This window comes from Lactuca saligna, chromosome 5 (genome assembly GCF_052625555.1).
Source record: "Lactuca saligna cultivar CGN05327 chromosome 5, ASM5262555v1, whole genome shotgun sequence".
Taxonomy (NCBI): domain Eukaryota; kingdom Viridiplantae; phylum Streptophyta; class Magnoliopsida; order Asterales; family Asteraceae; genus Lactuca; species Lactuca saligna.
This window is the reverse complement of record NC_136421.1, coordinates 268,948,486-268,967,824: the sequence shown is the minus strand read 5'-3', so window position 1 is coordinate 268,967,824 and position 19,339 is coordinate 268,948,486. Positions and strand designations below refer to the sequence as shown.

The 19,339-nt window shown below is 34.3% G+C and overlaps 1 pseudogene; it reads right to left on the bottom strand.

Moving 5' to 3' along the window:
• Nucleotides 1-5,878: 5,878 nt before the first annotated feature.
• On the bottom strand, nucleotides 5,879-16,570 carry LOC145046649 (protein DETOXIFICATION 53 pseudogene; annotated as a pseudogene).
• Nucleotides 16,571-19,339: the final 2,769 nt, after the last annotated feature.

The window sequence follows — 19,339 nt, the reverse complement described above, 5'->3', positions numbered from 1 at the left end:
TGACTTTAAACCTTTGCATGGCTGATCAAGTCCCAAACACAAAAAATCTCACTCATTACTACTAAAAAATTCTCATATCTCATGCATGGTTTGATTCCAACATCCTAAGACTCATTTTTATGAATCCTTTCCACTAAAAACACTTAAAGGGACATATATTAGGCTGTGGAGCTTAACCACTCATAAAGCTTCAAGCTTTAGGACGAAAAATCCTAAAATGGACCCAAAACAAAAACTAGCACAATAATAAGCAAGTTCAAAACTTGATACCTCTGGAGGAGGCACCAACAAGAGAAGAACATAGATCCAAAAGCTAGGTGCTCAAGCCATTCTCTTTCAAAGCTCCTTCTTCTTCAAAAGCCAAACACAACAAGTCATCACCCCACTAGATCCATATGAGAAAACCACCAAGATTCAAACTTTATGCTTTCTGGAGCTAGATCAACATGATTAGGGCTTGGATCTGCAAGCTCCAAGCCAAGCAATGCTTCCTCAAGAAACTCCTTCTTCCACAATATGCACCAAAAACTCACTAAATCACCAAAATGCTCAAGAATCACTCAAATGGTGGCCTAGGGTTGATTTCTAGGTTTTAGAGGGATGTAGGCTGAAGGTATTAGGGTTAGGTTATGAGTTAAGGACCTTAAATAGGGTCCAAGACCCTAAAATAGCATTCAAGTCTGTTTGGCGTACGCCCAACGTTCATATGGTACGCCCAACGTACTCTGAAGAACATTCGCGACCCTCCCTAGTCAGTACACCCAACGTACTCTAAATTACGTCCAGCGTATTCTAAATTACGCCCAGCGTACTTAGCTAAGCCTGAAACCATAAAACTTCTGAAGGTCATAACTTCTTCGTTATAAGTCCGTTTCCGACGATCCTTATATCCACGGAAAGCTAACAAGAAGCCCTACACTTCTATTAGCTTTATTCCTCCTGAATCCCACTCAAACTCAGATCCAAAATTCATTAAAAGCCTAAACCAGCGCCTCAACAATACATTCAGGCTCTAAAGGACAAACCAACTCTTTTATCACACAACCTACCTCACACACATCCCAAAAAGGAATAACCTTTCTCTTTCAACGCCTCAAAACATCTCATACTCGGATTAAGGCCTACGAGCCCTAAATCACAAAATAATCCAGAACAATATGTTACATAATTTCACCTATGTGACATCCCCAAAATCACGGCCAGAAAAAGACTGGTTTTGTTTATACTTTATTTCAAAATCAGAGTTATCTTTTAATAAAAGGGTTGCGGAATTTGTCCCAAAACAATAATATGATAAAGATTTATCAAAAGCATTTCCATAGAAATGTATTTCATTAAAAGACTCGGGATGTCATGTTCGTACAGATCAAAAGTATAAACAGTACAATATAAGCCTTACTACATTATTTCATATCTACAGGCCTATATCCGTAATCCCTCGTCCAAAACATCACACCTATGCTCATGCGCCACTACCTGTAATACATAAAACTGAGTGGGTCAGGCTTGGGAGCCTGGTGAGCACATAGGGTTTTCAACCCACAATAAATAAGTTTATTAATTTCATCAATCAACAATAACCTGATTACACGTTCCCGTTATCCTCACTTTACGTCCCTAAACACCTACCATAAGGGACCTAGCCTAAGGATCATCATCGGGATGGACACTACTGCTATGGGGGTTCCTCAGCAATAAATGTCCTAAAGGCAACCATGTGGGGGATGGAGTACACCGGTGAACACATCGTTCACAACACCTACAGGTTGCGAGCCTGCTAGTGTTCCACTGGACTATCTAGAAGAGTCCGTGGTCGTCATCTATACTCCGCTAGATGACTGAATCAACAACAACAACATTGAGGCCTCTCATCATTTTATCACACATCGTCTTATTACATCTACCCATGTTTTACCCCAACATTTTTGTAGATATAAAATACATATACAGTTTAAATCATTTAAAACTTGTATAAAAACATTCATCCAGCATAGATAACAAGTATACAGATAATATGCAGACATAGCACGTAATATATAAAATACTTCATATCTATGTGTAATATGAAAGTAACTATGCACTCACCTGATTAGGTGGTGACTCAGCACTCGGACAACGCTTCGATACTCTAAAAATGATATTCCTTCGATAAAACCTAGTATCGATACCACTAGGGTTTAGTCTAATGATAACCGCGACAAATTAATTATCTGACTATTATTATTATTATTATATAAGCATTAATAACACTCAATATAACTCATAATAATAGCCCAAGTAATTATTTTAAGGACCTAATAACATTCCTATATTAAAACATAAGCTAAACTAAAGATAGGATAGGTACAGCTCACTTACAGCGGGTTTTTCTCGAAAACCGGGCTTCGCTGGAGCAGCGTTCCCGAGCCGAAAGGCTCTTTTCTCGGAACTCCGAGAGCCTCGGGGCTTCCTTCGGGTGCCAGGGGGTTTACCTAGGCTTTTAGGGGGGGTTAGGGAGCTTAGAGAGAGAGTTTAGAGAGAGAAAGAAGAAGGTTGAGGGGTGAGGAAATGAGGGAACCCGACACCTCTATTTATAGGGGAGAAATCTGATGGACTCGCCGAGTAGGGGGGACCTACTCGCCGAGTTGGTCCATGTGGTGGCCTTCTGGTGGTGCCACGTGTCCAATTCTGGTGGTGCGACGTCAACCCCTATCGCGTATCAGCCTTCAAACTTAGAAAAATCATAACTTTCGCATACGAGCTCCGTTTTCGACGTTCTTTATATCCACGCGTAGGTAAAATCAAGATATACAACTTTCGTTTAGACTCCATCGGCTAATTCTCAACCGATCTCAAATTTAACAGTAGGAGGCGTTTAGACTATTAAATGACCGCGAAGAATTCATAACTCCTTCATACGAACTCCGTTTTCGTTTGTCTTTTTACCGTTGAGTTCCTATTAATGAGATCTTCAACTCTCATTTAGGTCGCGAAAGCCAAAAACCGCTCGAACTAAAATTCGAGTTTCGGGCCGTGCACTGCTAAGCCGAATCTTAGAAAAATCATAACTTCTTCATACGAAGTCAGATTTGGGCGTTCTTTTTATCGATGTTCTTAGTTTAACATATTCTATGACTTTTGTTTAGATTGCTAAGGCTAAAAAGTCTTCTATCGTAAATTCACTATTTACGTCTCCCGGTGCAGTGCCGGTTTTGCCGTAAAACTTCGGCGGGCCATAACTTCTTCGTTATAGCTCGGATTTCGGCATTCTTTATATGTACGGAAACCTTGAGACATATTCTACAACTTTATGTAGAGATATCAGGATTATCTCACATTTTAATTTTGACGCTCATTTTTATTCTTTATTAATTATACATTTATAATTAAATAATAAACACATAAACACACATAATTCACATAATACTCAATATTTCATCTTTATTACTTCAAAAAGAGTTACAAGAGTTGACCTAGACTATTATATTGACAAAAATGCTTAGCCCTGAAACCCGGACGTTACAACCTAGGACACTAAATATCAAGAAATGGGCCGACCTTGGTGCCTTAGACCCATTGGTATGGTGAGGAGACTCACCTATGTCCGAAGAATCCAGAAACTTCTCTCCTAACTGTCTGTAACCTCCCGTATTGAACAATAAAATTAATCCATGTTAGGAAATCACATAATCAAAGGGAAAACCAAACCCCAAGTCCTTCCAAAAAGGCCCAAATATCATTTCTTTGTTAATGTGCCCAAAGGCCATGCCCAAAATCATTAATGGGCCTCTTGGCCCAATAAGGCCCTACCATAACACCAATGGCCCAAAGTAGATAAAATGGCCCACTATTCTCATAATGCAACCAAGTCCAATAACTAAATGAGGCCCAACAATTCAAAGGCCCAAAACAGATCCAAGCCCATCTGTGGTGCGTACGCTTAGCGTACCACCCTGGTATGCGTAATGTATTGGGTCTCTGGGACTTACACGCAGTGTACACTTTTTTACGCCCAACTTACTAACAGATTAAACACTTTCTCCATTAAATGCTTATTACTCGATTCGTTCACGTCTAAAATTCAGATCTAGGCTTATTAAGACGACCTAAGGCATAAAGTTGGCAACTTTATGCCTTTGCATGACTCATATGCTCATAACACCCCCATTAAGACCTTTTCAAGGTCCTTAACCCATGCATGAGGTTAAAACACCCACCAAGACTCCATTTTTATGTTGAGAACGGACTAAAGGACCTCATTATCTTTACTTCCGTCTTCTGGAGTTGCTCAACTCACAAAAGGAGGTCCAAAATCAACAAAAGGGACAACACTAGAAAACCCTAGCTAGATCTAGTGATTTATGTGGAAAGGTGCAAGCTTTATACCTCCAGAAGCTCCTCAAGGTCTACTATATGCAGATTCTTGAAGTCCAAGGCCACTCAAAGCTTGTTTGGCAACCTCTTCTTCTTAAATGAACACTATAAGGACCACAAATGCACTCTTAAATCTTCAAAATTTACTCACAAATGGTATTAAGGTTTCCAGAGATGTTTGAAGGTGAAAATGGCTGATAAGGTTGAGGCTCAAATGAGTTAAATGTGTTTATATAGGTCACAAGTCAGAAAATTTAGGGTTTGAACATTCGGCACGTACGCCCAACGTAGGTGATGCCCCTCCACGACCACCCATGCGTAGTATGCTAAGCGTACTCATAAGTACGCCCAACATACTTAACAGACTAATATACTAGAATTGATTTTGTTTAAGGGTTTCAAAGAGTGTTACAGTTATGGTGCCCGTGCTTTATATTGGGATGTTGTTTTCATTTTTTTGTTGGCACTTTCAAGACCATTGCTTCTACTCCATGAATTATAACCATTGGAATGTAATTTGTTGGTCACTTAAGTGCATTTATGACTTAATCATTATAGCTCAATTTTATACTATCTTGAAATGTATTCTCAATCATTTTCATATATACTTTTAAGGGAGAGCCCAAATGTTGGTACAATGTTTATGGTAGTAAAGTTAGTTGTTTTGCAAAGGTATGTCATTGTTGTATATCATGGAATTTTCTATTAAAAATGTTTGAATCCTTACATTATTAGTGTTGTTGTGATGGAATTTCCATTTTACGACAAATGATGCGAAACATCGTTCAATCCACAACCTGACTTACTCTTTCAGCTGGTTACTATATTCAATCAATTTGTTCTACAAGCACATAATGTTCCAATTTACACTATATTACTGGTGGACAACTGAAGTTAAAGGTGAATGTTATTTCAATCTTGTTTCGAAGATCAAAGGATGTATAACACCAATTTTACTTCTACATTATGTTTTTTGTCCTTAAAAATTTAAGTATCTTCTTTCACTTATTTGTACAAACATTTCCTAGTGGTGTGAGATTGCTGGGTAATATTACTGTTTTTCTCTTCATCCACCCAAAAAACATAGATGAGTTGAAATTCTTACTTTAATTCATAGGGCGGTTTTAATTATATACCATATATAATTTTATACTACTCAAAAAATGAAATATTTAAATAAAGTCAAAATTTAAATGGTAAATATTTAGATAAGAAAGAATGATCAACTTAAGATAAAAAGATTAAAATCGAATGAATAAGAATTTAGACGAATATAGAGATAATTATCAAATTGTATTTTTTATTGATCATGCCTAGGTTGTAAAAATGACTTATTTAACAAATAAAATGGATTAATTACTAAATTCATTGGCAAAAATGTAAAAAAAAAAAACTTAAACAACAGTTTAGAGCACCTCAAATTTAGCCTACTAGCCAGAGTTTAGGAACAAATAACTAAAAACGATGTTATTTGGTCTTATAATAGTAAAATACTGATTGATCATCTCTTATGAACAGTTGCAAGTTTAATAACACTGATATGTGATGCTAAAAAATAAAAATACTTTATTGAGTGCGATTTTCCTCACTATTTCCACTCCTAACAAGAATCAATAAACCAATTAATCATCTAGCAAAAGCCAAAATAAGAAGAGTAATGTCCCCTAAAAAATGTTACAAAAAGCTTTAACAGGAAGTGTAAAACAATAGCACTCTAAAAAAGTCCCAAGATGGAACAACAATATACAAGACTTGACATCAAGGGACAAGTTCTATTGACTCTGTATCATCCTTATTCACAATCAATGTTAGTTCCTCTGCTCTCTTAGATTCATTAATCCAATCAGTTTTTATCAACGTATACACCATTAACAACGCACAAGCAACCTGTGATGCAACCAACCCTAGCCATAATCCCTGGTAACCCATCTTCAAGTTGAAAGCCATCACAATTGACATAGGAAGTCCTATAAGGTAAAAGGCAGCTATGTTTATCCTCACCCCCACTTTGGGTCTAGCTGAACCAGTCAATACCCCACAAGCCGCCGTTTGTAGGGCATTTCCCACTTCAGCGAAGCCCATAACAGGTAGTGCTGAAGAAAGCAAGACGAGGATCTGCGTTTCACGAGTGTACAATATTCCAAGAACATTTCTCAAAGCAATATATATTACAGAGATTACAAGTCCATATATAAAGGCGATTGATATCCCAACTCCTGCAGCCCACTGTGCACGAGCTGGTTGCCCAGCTCCTAACTCATGTCCTACGCGTTGTGATATACTCATACTCAAAGAAAATGGTAACACATAGACGATGCCTGTTAGCTGCATTATGATCCCAGTTGCAGCTACACAAGACTCAGGGTTCTTTAGCAATCCACTAAGAAAAAGAATGATTTCATACCACCACCACTCCAAACAAACCGAACATACACTAGGGATGGCTAGACTTAACAATGGCCCCCAACCTTTCAAAACAAACACCATGTTGGTTGTTGCAACCCAAGGTTTGATTGCTACTTTTGATAGGTAAAGATATAGCAACAACCCGATATTCATGTTATATGTGAAGCATGTGGATGCCAATGCAATGCCCTTCATCCCTAGGTTTAAATAACTAATAAGAAAGTAATTTATAGGGAGATGTAGGATTGTAGCACAAGTGGCAGAAATGGTGGCTGGTGAATTCAAACCTTGCGTCCTCAAAAAGGAACGCAAGGGTAGAAGGTGTGCTAAGGCTGGGAGTTCTGGGAGAGAGAACACTAAGTATGATGCTGCGACCTTTGTGATAACACGGTCTTGACCAAGGCCTTGTAGAACAGGCTCGATGTTTAGCCATAGAAATGTGATGGGAATGGAAATAAGCAAGAGGAGAAAGAACGTTTTAATGTAGATTTGGCTAACAACTGAATATCTCTTGGCTCCGTAGGCTTGAAAACAAATGGGATCCATTCCCATGCATAGCCCTTTCATGATTGAGAAGCCTGTGATATTTGCAAAACCAATGGCTAAAGCACCTCCTGCTAGTTCAGATTTTCCCATGTGACTTAAGAAGAGCATGGAGATTACGGATTTCGAAAATACAAGGAAGGTGGTTGTTGCCACAGGACATGCTGATGTTCCTAGTAATATTAGTTCTTCAACCACCTACAGCACAAACAAATTCAAAATATATCAATTTTTCTCAGTCACAAAGTAAACTTAACCTTTTATAAACCACATATTTTGAAAAAATATTTAACTTTTCTTTTGAACGGAAACAAAATATTTAATAATAACCAGAAATGATCATAAACATACATGTATTAATTAATAATCTTTAAGGCTGTAAAGAAACCAAACAAATACAAACACAAGTTTATTCATGTTCGTTCATTTGTTCAACTAATTAAACGAACGATCATGAACAAACTTTTTGTTTGTGTTCGTTTGTTAATTTGTTTAGATTACTTATACAAACGAACACGAATTGATAAATGAACAAATATTTTTGTTCATGTTTGTTCGTTAATGTTCATTAAGTTGCTAAACGAATCGCTACACATGATCATAAATTAACAAACATCAAAAAAAAAAAAAAAAACATAAATGAACATACATATAAGCCTAAACATCCAAATCAAGAATTGTAAAAGTTCGTTGTTAACATTTCTCATACGTTGATCGTACTTATTAGTATCAATTTTGATATTTTTATGAACTCTAGAAGTTTTAAAACTTAGATCACGTTTGGAAGTGCCACTTTCACTCTCACTAGTTAAATTATAAATATTTTATTATATTACACACACACACACATACATATATATATATATATATATATATATATATATATATATATATATATATATATTAAATAACATAATGTCAATTAATGTGTCTAAGGACTAAGATCACAACTAAATTGGTATAAACTTGCAATAGAAGCATAGCCTTTTTTGATTGCCTTCATAATCATAAATAACTATAAATTATATCAGGAGAGAAGGATAAATGATTTGTTAATATATTATGTGATTAATATATTAATTGAGAATAGATAATTGATATGTTAATTTTTTATGTGATTAATACATTAACTTGAGATCAATAGTTAAATAATTGATTTGTTAATTTATATGGTTAATAAATTAATAATAAATCAAATAGAATTGATTAATTATTAATCAGAACTAATCTAACATTAATTCGGGATTAATTTGAATTAGTTAAAGGTGCAATGAGTGAATGTAATTGTTTAATATTTATCTAAACTAAATAAGTAAATGGAATCAATTAAAATGAAACTTCGACACCTTATGTCTTTACATCTCACTTAATACCCTACACAAGGTAAATGTACAAATGACATAAAAAAAAAACCGTTTTAAAAGATGCCATTTGGCCATGGTTTTCGATCGTAGCATGACTTGTCACGGGTTTTTTAGTTTACAAATTTCAATATACGATTTGAATCACTTAAAATGAAACCTCAATACCTTTTGTCACGCTTAATAACTGACCCATTATAAAAAGAGGACCTTTGCCCACTGTTTAAGGTCGTCGCACTAATTGTCATTTTTTTATGTAAAATTGACGTGAATGTGTGAAGTCTAGTGTGAAATGGTGACTCGTTTTCAGTAAAGTGTCGTAGAAACAATCATATGAATTAGTTTATGACCTTTAGCGAAGAGAAGTTTGAAAACCGAGAAGACCTGGTTTTCAAAAGCCGATGCCATAGTGCAATTTAGTACTAGTGTTAAGCTAATAACTAAATTGGTGTAAACTTGAAATTATAAGCAAAGTCATTTTGGGTGGCCCTCATAACCAGGAATAGCTAGAAATGATATTAGCAGAGAGAGAGAGAGAGAGAGAGAGAGAGAGAGAGAGAGAGAGAGAGAGAGAGAGAGAGAGAGAGAGAGAGAGAGAGAGAGAGAAAAGAAGAAGAAGAAGAAGAAGAAGAAGAAGAAGAGAGAAATGATTTGTTAATATATTACGTGATTAATATATTAATTGTGAATAGATAATTGATATGTTAATTTTATTTCTAATTAATAAATTAAAATGACATCAATAGTTAAATAATTGATTTTTTAATTTATATGGTTAATAAATTAATAAGAAATCAATTACAATTAATTAATTATTAATTTGAAATTAATTTGAGATTAATTGAAATTAGTTAAAGGTGCAATGGGTGAATTGTAATTGTTTAATAATTTAACAAAAGAAGCAATTCTAGAACCATCAATGGTATGGACGATTTTGGCTTGATTCCTAGGGTTTTTGGAAGCCTCATGGATGCATATAAAGAAAGGATTTTAATTGAGATTAAATCTATTATTTAATTAATTAAAATGTAGCTTTGCATGCAAGTTACCTAAACTATAAATAGGATCCCTTGGCTCATTATTTTGGTTCATGACCTTCCTAAGAAGCATCATAATGAAATTTCTTTCTCTCTCCTTTCCATTCTAGAGTTTCTAGCGTTTTGGGTACAAACCATTATAGACACTAAACTTTTGGTGCTTGTTTTCCAAGGTTTTCAATAAAGATATTGGTGTGATTCTTAGCTACAATAATTAAAAGGTATGTAACCCTAATCCTATGTATATTTCGATTATAACAAGTTATTATTAGGGTTCTTGATGTTCATAGTTTATTGTTATCATTAAAAAAAAACATAGATCCAAATAGGTTGCATGTGAATTTAAAAGTTAAGTAATTTTCGTCTTATGCATAGATTTATAACCAATAAACCTATCACATAATAATAATAATAATAATAATAATAATAATAATAATAATAATAAACTAGCAAACATAAATGAGCGCACATTAATGAACGTTCACGAACGCAAACTAACGAATAAGAATATTGCTTGTATTTGTTCGTGTAACTGTTCAAACAAAAAATCTTCTTAATATTCATTTATTTATCAAATAAAAAAAATAAACGATCTTTTCATTGCACGGTTCATTTACAATCCGATTGATATTGATAATGACAATAAATGAACTTAACTAAGACGGCCTAGGAACATTTCTTAAAAGGAGAGAGAAATGAAGATCTCAAACAATTAAGGATACTAATAATGCATGGAACACTTTTAAATTTATTGAATTTACATATGAATCATTTCATTTTTCATATAAAGTTACCATTTAATTTAATGACTTAACACTATAAGTTCAACTCTATATTTAAAAACCAAAAGTAAAAAATTGTTTTCTCCCTCGTTAAACAATTCAATGATCAATATTAAACTCCAAATAAATTGAATATAAACTTAGTATCTTCTTATAATTAAGTTTCATCTATTGGATGTTAATTAGGTTTTTCATGTGATTCAAACATTTCATTAAACCATGCATAGTGGACTTATTAGGTATAATATTTTACAGTGAGACGATGGAAATATATGATATCTTTTTTTTTGAAAATGAAAATTATTTATATTGTCATCGAAAATAGATGTATAATACTATTTCTATTCATTCTGTAACTCTTGTAGTATAAACAATGATGTATACTTTTATTTTTATATCTATTATTTTAAGGAAGTATCTAAATTTTCAAGTTCAAAATTAACCATATACCCTACATCATATGCCAAAGAAATCAAATACCATCACTAGTACAAACCCTATTTAATAGTGCGATTGGTATTTTTTTTAAGGCGGTGATAGCATAAAACCGCATCATTAAACTATTTTCACATTAATAAACTATAAAATTGCACCATCAAATATATTTATTAATGCGGTTTCTATAAAAATGCATTAAAAACTGTTTACTAGTGCGATTTACTTCAAAAGCGCATTATTAAAGATTCAATTCCCTCATAATATTTTGTTCATGGCGGTATTTCTCCCTTCCAATTTTTTCATTCCCCGCTCACATCTTTCCTCACAATATTTTGTTCTTAAACTCTCACCCAAAGGGTAGACGGCAAAGACACAGCAGATCCTGACGACCTCGTGCTTCTACCGACTTCCTCCTCTTTCTCCTGTTCAAAATCTGAAAACCCTAGCGTCGATTTTTCTGATATTCTATTCTTAAATGGTAAAATGTCTTGATTTTTTGTTTCTTCACTAATTCCAGCTTTTTTTTTTTTGTCATATACACGTCTCAAAGACCCTTCCCTTGTAGGCTTTTTTCTCTTTCCAGCGTATTACATCAACGATCTCATCGATTTCTATACCGGTGCGGTAAGGTAGCCTCCACTCCAGCGCAACAACCCCTTCGAACGATGAAGTTTCATCAAGTCTAAAATTATTGTGTTTAAGTGCTTCAAAGACCGATAAGTAATAAAAAGTCTCTTTTTTTGTGTCCTTTAATTATATGTACTGTATGTAGTGTATGATTGTGTGGATGTGATTGCTTCGCAAGATCTAATCGATCAGTGTTGGTAGAAATTAAAACAGGTAAAAATGAGATAGGGTGTTAGGGTTTATCGAATGCACTCTACATGTTTGTCTAAATTCCTAAGGCATCTTCGAACAACAACAAGTAGGTAACCTCTGTTAGCTTTGGCCTTCTATGTCTCTTGATGCCTTTTTCCACTAAAACAACTCCCTTTTTTATGTAAGGTGCCAGAAGATGTTGTGACAATAGGTGGCTAGAATTCTCATCTTTGTACAATCGTAGGTTCAATTAAACACGCCATGAATGAAGAAAAGTCAAAACGCCATGAATGGAGAAAAGTCAAAAGAGATGGAAGTTGTCACAACATATGGATGTTTCAATCCTTAAGGTTTGGATTTGAGTTACTTTCTTAGGTTATATTCGTTTATCATCTTTAAAGTTAAAATGTAATTTTCAAACACCAGTGAAATCAAAGTTTCGGAAATCTAGCAAATGGTTCTTTTTTTTTTTTTTTTTTTTTTTTTATGATTTAATAGTATGATGTGTAGTCACTATATCAATTTGAAAATAAATAAAATGATGAGAAAGTTAGAAAAGAAGCAATAATAGCTCTGCAAACTTGTATTCAACAAAATCTTTTAGCTACAGATTTACTACTTTTGATGAGGATGAGGAGGACAATTTGTATCTTTTGAACAGACAAAGGATTGGTAGAATAATTTGTGTCCAAGCTCACTGCCTCCGGTTTGTGTCCAATCTCTCTGCCTTTGGTCTTGTGAAAAAGAGAATAGTTTTGACATAGGGATGTAAACCGTTCTGAAACCTGCTCGAATCGAATCAGAACCGAAAACGAAAATGATGGATTGGGAGATTTGGTAACTTGACCGAATACCACTAATTAATCGGTTCCGGTTCGGTTCCGTTTCACAAATGTTTGTTATACCTTGATAATATAAATTAATTCCATGAATTTCCTTGCATCGTTTTGTGTTCCTTTTACAGGCTTAATGTTCAACAGCTAGAATCAAGCTAAATTAAACTAACCCCATTGGAACAAGACTACAAGATTTGCAAGGAGTTAGAGCTCAAATGATTATATCTTTCTTTGTTTTCTAGAATTAAATGCAACTTATTTGTTAGATACATTGAATCGTGCTCATCGCATGTATTATGACATTATATCTTTTAAGATTCATGGGTTGATTTTTGTTTTGTTTCTGTGCTATATTTTAAAGGGGTTTATGTTAACGGTTGAAAAAACTTTTAGATCTTTCAATAGTTTATCTTGGTAATGTTCCAGTACTTTTTAGGTGGGTTATTTGTTTATTTAAAGATACGGTTCTTTACTTATTTAAAGGAGCGGTTCTAATTTAATGATGCGGTGTAATTTGCTGTTATGGAAGAAGCATTTTGTTTTTTTAGGGTGGTTCTGGCATTTTTTAGGGCGGTTTGAAAACCGCACTATTAAATAAGGGGATTTTTTAAGGCGATATTTTTTGGTGCGATTCAATAACCGCATCAACAAAAGCTTTTTGTACTAGTGCATAGTGCTAGAATGCAGGATCACAACATTCCTTTTGGAGTGAAAATAAGATGGAGAAGCATACAAAGGTGGTAGTAATAAAGGTTAGTATTGAATGACTAAACCAACACAAAAGATAAATATACCAAACAAGAATATTGAGAAGAAATAAAGGACCAAAATGAAGTCTAAAGGTGAACGATCTAATAAACGATTGATAATACAAAACGTTAGTCGTACTTGTTTAACAATCAATCATTTGCAATACTAATTTTAGGCCCCCAATCTACTCCTAAATTATATAGTTTTCTCAAATGAGATTTGTTCTTGGAATAAGATTTCAATAAGCACACATAATAAAGATGTGATATAAGAACACAATGATCTACATGGTTTACTCGATCAGAGTGATCCATATGTGAAGTAAAGATATTTTTATTAGATTTGTAGTTGCCACAATCTTCCTGCTTAGAGTTACAAACGTTCAAGGAGATCTACTTATAATGAACAAAATTGCCTAGGATTGCTTGTAAGCCATGACGTATAAGCGTAAAACATCACCATCAGGTCTGACCCTATGCTCTAAGCACTACAACTAAATTGTTTGGCACTATACACCACAAAATCGAGCACCATAAAACTTTTGATAAATAGCACGAACCTTTTACTCAAGCATCATAGAACTACATTATAGCTGACAACATAGATCATACTCCACAACGCAACAATATTCCACCTAGAGGTTAATCAACCAATTTACACCTATGCAACTCTTTAAACCTAATCTCTCTCTAGCCCAAACCATCTCTTCATTTATCATGAAGCTCGATTGAAACCATACATAAGCTTCAACTTCTCTATTGTAGCAGCTTTACTAAACATATGTGATATGTCTGGAAATTAAAATGGTACTTCATATGGATATGTCTTGTTATTTTGTGAAACACTAGATTCTTCGCAAGAAAAATACCATGTCGTTATCATAATATAGGACATAGTATTAATGTTTCTTTCCTAATTTCACTCCTTCTCAATCCTCTTTACGTGTGTGTGTGTGTGTATATATATATATATATATATATATATATATATATATATATATATATATATAGAAGATGATTTGTACACAACAAATTTTCTCCATATAACACAATTGATGTTTTAAAATGTTGTACTGTACAACTCAATAATGCATAAATTTTTATGTATGGTAAAAAACTGTTTTATATATATATATATATATATATATATATATATATATGGTTTGGTTCGACATAAAATCAAATTATACAACTTAACCACAAAACCTCGTTAAAATGACTCATGTCCATTTATGAACATAAGTCATTTTGATGTTCATATATAAACATATGTTTTTTTAAATGGACTTTTCTAGCAAGGGTTTCTAGGCCACTTTAGAACACCGACTAATTTCATACTGGAAACATGAGGCTATATGCCTAATATCACAGAGTTAATATAGACGAACCTTCACAACCACAAGAGCTAAGTAGTGACGAAATTTGAACACGAGTTAATGGGTTGCTCACTATATCTTTTACATGTCTTATCAAGTCATCATAAATCGAAGTGGTAGAGATGAACATATGTTTATAAGTGAACATTGGTCATTTACATGTATAAACCGCAAGGTCACCAAACGAAACTTCCATCGATTCGTTCCCCTCATGGCTTGAACATAAAGGTAATCAAACTAATTATAGTTTTAGTAAATTATTGCCTAATTAACCATATGTGCTCTGGCTACTTGGTTTTGTTAGAAATGTGCAACTACGGTTGAGAGTCCAATTCACATTTTGGACAAAAATGTAGAAATATAGATTAAAGAGTAGATTAAAAGTTGTTTTAATTAAACTATTACTTAATTTGCATCAACCTACAATAATTCTTGGTACACCAGCATAAGCTTAATTTGTATGGCCATTTACAATCATACTTTACTTTTCAGAAATTAAACTGGGAAAGATGGGAATCATGTGATGCTAGTTACATTGGTTTATGTACACATAATTAGTTATATATATTAAACGGGGAAAAAGTTAACTATGATAATTGCTACTTACCGAAGAAAAGCAAACTTTGTTGGTATGTACCACCAACTTTTTGCAATCAGGAAAATAAATTGCTTAGAGAACAATAAAAACTACTTGAAAAGTACAAATCCGACTCAATCCAATAAAAAATTGCTAAGTTGTATCTTATAATTTGGTGTAAATGATATAATACTTACAACTTGGTGACTTTTTCCCTAACCTTTTTCAAAACTTTTGTGGTCCGGAAAAAAGTTTGAGAATCTTTCATAATGGAAAAGTTGATGGTCCAAGTGATTTTGATTTATTTGTGGTAACTAACGGGCACAAAATCATTGTACATAAATCGATCTGGTTGGCATTGATGGGGTTTATCTTGAAGCATTTTGTGTATTGGGATTATAATGTCAATGGTAACTCGACGTTACCTTTCCTTAGTACCCCAATTCCTTTGAATGTAGCTTCCAGTGTAGAAAAGTAAATCATTCTTGCGATTATCAACTAAATTTATCATCTTCAACCACATTACAGGTGCAAATCACAAATGAAGTAATTAAGGGTTTAGTTTCATTCAGTTATGAACAAATTACCATGTAATGTTACATTCTGAAACAATGTGAACCCGTAATATTAATTTTTCACCCACGTTATTGTTTTGTATATGAGCATTGACAAATGCTATCTTTTTACACTTCGATAAATATATGTAACTTCAATAAGGTGTGCATGAAGTAGATGAGTAGCTTAAAAGAGCACTGGAAAATACGTGGAAAAGCAGAACACTAAGTTTATAAATCAACAAGAGAAAGATAGGACATTTTCTAGTAAGCATTTGATATTATGTGGAAACTGACCGACATCAAAACAATTCGGAATGTTACACATGATCAACTAACCCCAACTAGGCCACTTGTATAAACCATAAACATGAAAATGCATTAAGATATATGACATTTATGCGCTCAAATTAAGGTTTATCATCTCAGAGCTTAATCCATGATTTGAATTCTAAGCCTCTAACTCCGTATAGTAGATACATATATATACATATAGAGAGAGGGAGAGAAAAAGTGAGAGAGAGAGAGAGAGAGAGAGAGAGAGAGAGAGAGAGAGAGTAACCTTATGTAGAAGTACTTGTCTGCGAAGAGGATTACAGTAGTTATCTTCTCTTGCTCCATGAATTCCATTATCTTGAATCTTTGATGGTTGTTTCTTTTGTTTAATCTTTTCATGATTGATTACAATGACAGTATCAGTATCCCTAGGCCCTGCTTCATTTACATCCATCATGCACATGCCCGCTTTTGAAACAGACACTGAAGATAACTCACTGAAAATAGTTCGTGTGTTTTGTCGTGAGAAATATTAAAGAAATAGAGAACTCAGAGGAAGGAACTGATGCGTGGTTACAGAGTGGAATGAGAGTGGATTTCATAAAGAATATTATTTGAATGAATTCAAAGGAAAAGTATTCCTTCGGAAATGATGGGCTGTTTTCATGGGTGTACAGAAATAAATTATAATATCCTCAAGCATAAAATAATATGATGTTCAGAAGAACTAAAATGCCTTTTTTATGAATATATATGCGAACCTTAAAATCTTCGAAGTAGGTTCTGCTGGTTCGTCGTTTAATACTTGGCTGTGAACTTCTTCCTCGACCATGGCCTTGAAAGTGTTGAAAGACAAAAGATGAGGGCACGCATGCATATGTTACAACTCAACTCCAAGTCATCAACACATGATTGAATGCATTCGCCAATGCATTTCCATTTTTCTCCAACAGAGAAAAAGTAACTATTTGAGCTCTTATTCACTAAGGCATTATCATTTTTAAAATGCATCCATATATACAACGATGCTCAATGTTTGGTGACAATAAGCATTGTTATTTTCAATGCTTTACGTGCATGCCATGATTAGCCTAGAAAGATATCTAAAATGTTAAATATAATATATAACTAGCTCGGCACATTATATGTATATGGTTCTAAAGTTTTGCAATTTGCGGTTAATAAATTTGTAATTCAAATTTCTTAGGTTGGTTTAGGAAATCACGGCTAAAACTTTGAATAAAAATATTTATGTACATAAAAAATTTTAACGACCGAAAATGCTGGTCATTAAAAATTTTAATGTTATCAACACATTTATAATTAGTATAGTTGTGACATCCCCAAAATCACGGCCAGAAAAGACCGGTTTTATTTATACTTTATTTCAAAATCAGAGTAACATTTTTATAAAAGAGTTGCGGAATTTGTCCCAAAACAAAATATGATAAAGATTTATCAAAAGCATTTCCATATAAATGTATTTCATTAAAAAGACTCGGGATGTCATGTTCGATACAGTACATAAGTATAAACAATACAACATAGGCCTTACTACATTATTCCGTATTTACAGGCCTAAAATCCATTAATCTCTCATCCTAATACATCACATCTATGCTCATGCGCCACTACCTGTAATACAAAAAACTGAGTGGGTTAGGCTTGGGAGCCTAGTGAGCACATAATAAATAAGTTTATTAACTTTATCAAACCAAACAAACCCAATTACTCGTTCCCGTTATCCTCACTTTACATGCCTAAGACATCTAACACAAGGGACCTAGTCTATGGACTATCATCGGGATGGACACTACTGCTAAGGGGATTCTTCAGCAATAAATGTCCTTAAGGCAACCATGTGGGGGATGGAGTACACCTGGTGAGCACATAGTTCAAATAAACACCTACAGGTTGCGAGCCTGCTAGTGTTCCACTGGACTGTCTAGAATAGTCCGTGGTTGTCATCTATACTCCGCTAGATGACTGAATCGTCAATAACATCTATAACGAGGCCTCTCATTATTTTATTTTGTCACACAGCAACGATTACATCTACCCATGTTTTACCCAACATATTTTGTAGATATAAAATACATATACAGTTTAAATCATTTAAAACATGTATAAATTTGTTCATCCAGCATAGATAGCAAGTGTACTGATAATATGCACACACAACACGTAATTTATATAAAATACTTCATATCTATGTGTAAGCTGAAAGTAACTATGCACTCACTTGAAAGGTGGTGACTCAACACTCGGACAGCACTTCGATACTCTCAAAACAATTTTTCTTCGATAAAACCTAGTATCAATACCATTAGGGTTTAGTCTAATGTCAACCGCGACTAATTAATAGTCTAGCTATTATTATTATTATTATTATTATTATTATTATTATTATTATATAAGCGTTAAATAACACTCAATATAACTCATAATAATAGCCCAAATAATTATTTGAAGGACCTAATAACATTACAATAATTATTTGAAAGCTATATAAAAATTGCGTAAGCGTAGCTCACTTACAGCGAATTTTAAAGAAAATCGGACTTTATTTGGAGCAGCATTTCGAAGCCGAAAGACTCTTTTTCTCGAGACTCCGGGAGCCTCGAGGCTTCCTTAGGGTGTTAGGGGATCACCTAGGCTTAGGGGAGGATTAAAACCCTTAGAGAGAGAAAGTCTTTTAGAGAGAGAAGGAGAATAGTGTCAAAAACTCGGAGACCCTCGCCCCCCTTTTATACCCAGTGAGGCCTCGGATTACACTGGGCGTAATCCTTGGCTACATTGGGCGTTCCTCAGATAAGGGCGCCACCTGGATCCAGCTGTCTCGCACACCGGAGGAGATAAGAAGCGAACGTATGTAGGGCGTACTTGACCTCGGACGCGGGGCATAGCGAAGCGCCGTGTCATCATCTGAAGCGAGCACCGTGGTCAGCAAGCGACGGCTCAGATGCAGCCACGTCATCACCTTTCTCGCAGATTCACACTTTTTGCTTCCCGACTTCTAAAAATCATAACTTTCGCATAAGAGCTCCATTTATGACGTTCTTTATATCCACGCGAAGGTGGGAACGTACTCTACAACTTTCGTTTAGACTCTGTCGGCTAATTTTGACTTTATTTTAAGACTTATATTATTAACAGGCCGGGACATGATTGGTCCGTTAAAAATTCATAACTTCTTCATCCGACGTCCGTTTTCGCCCATCTTTTTCTCATT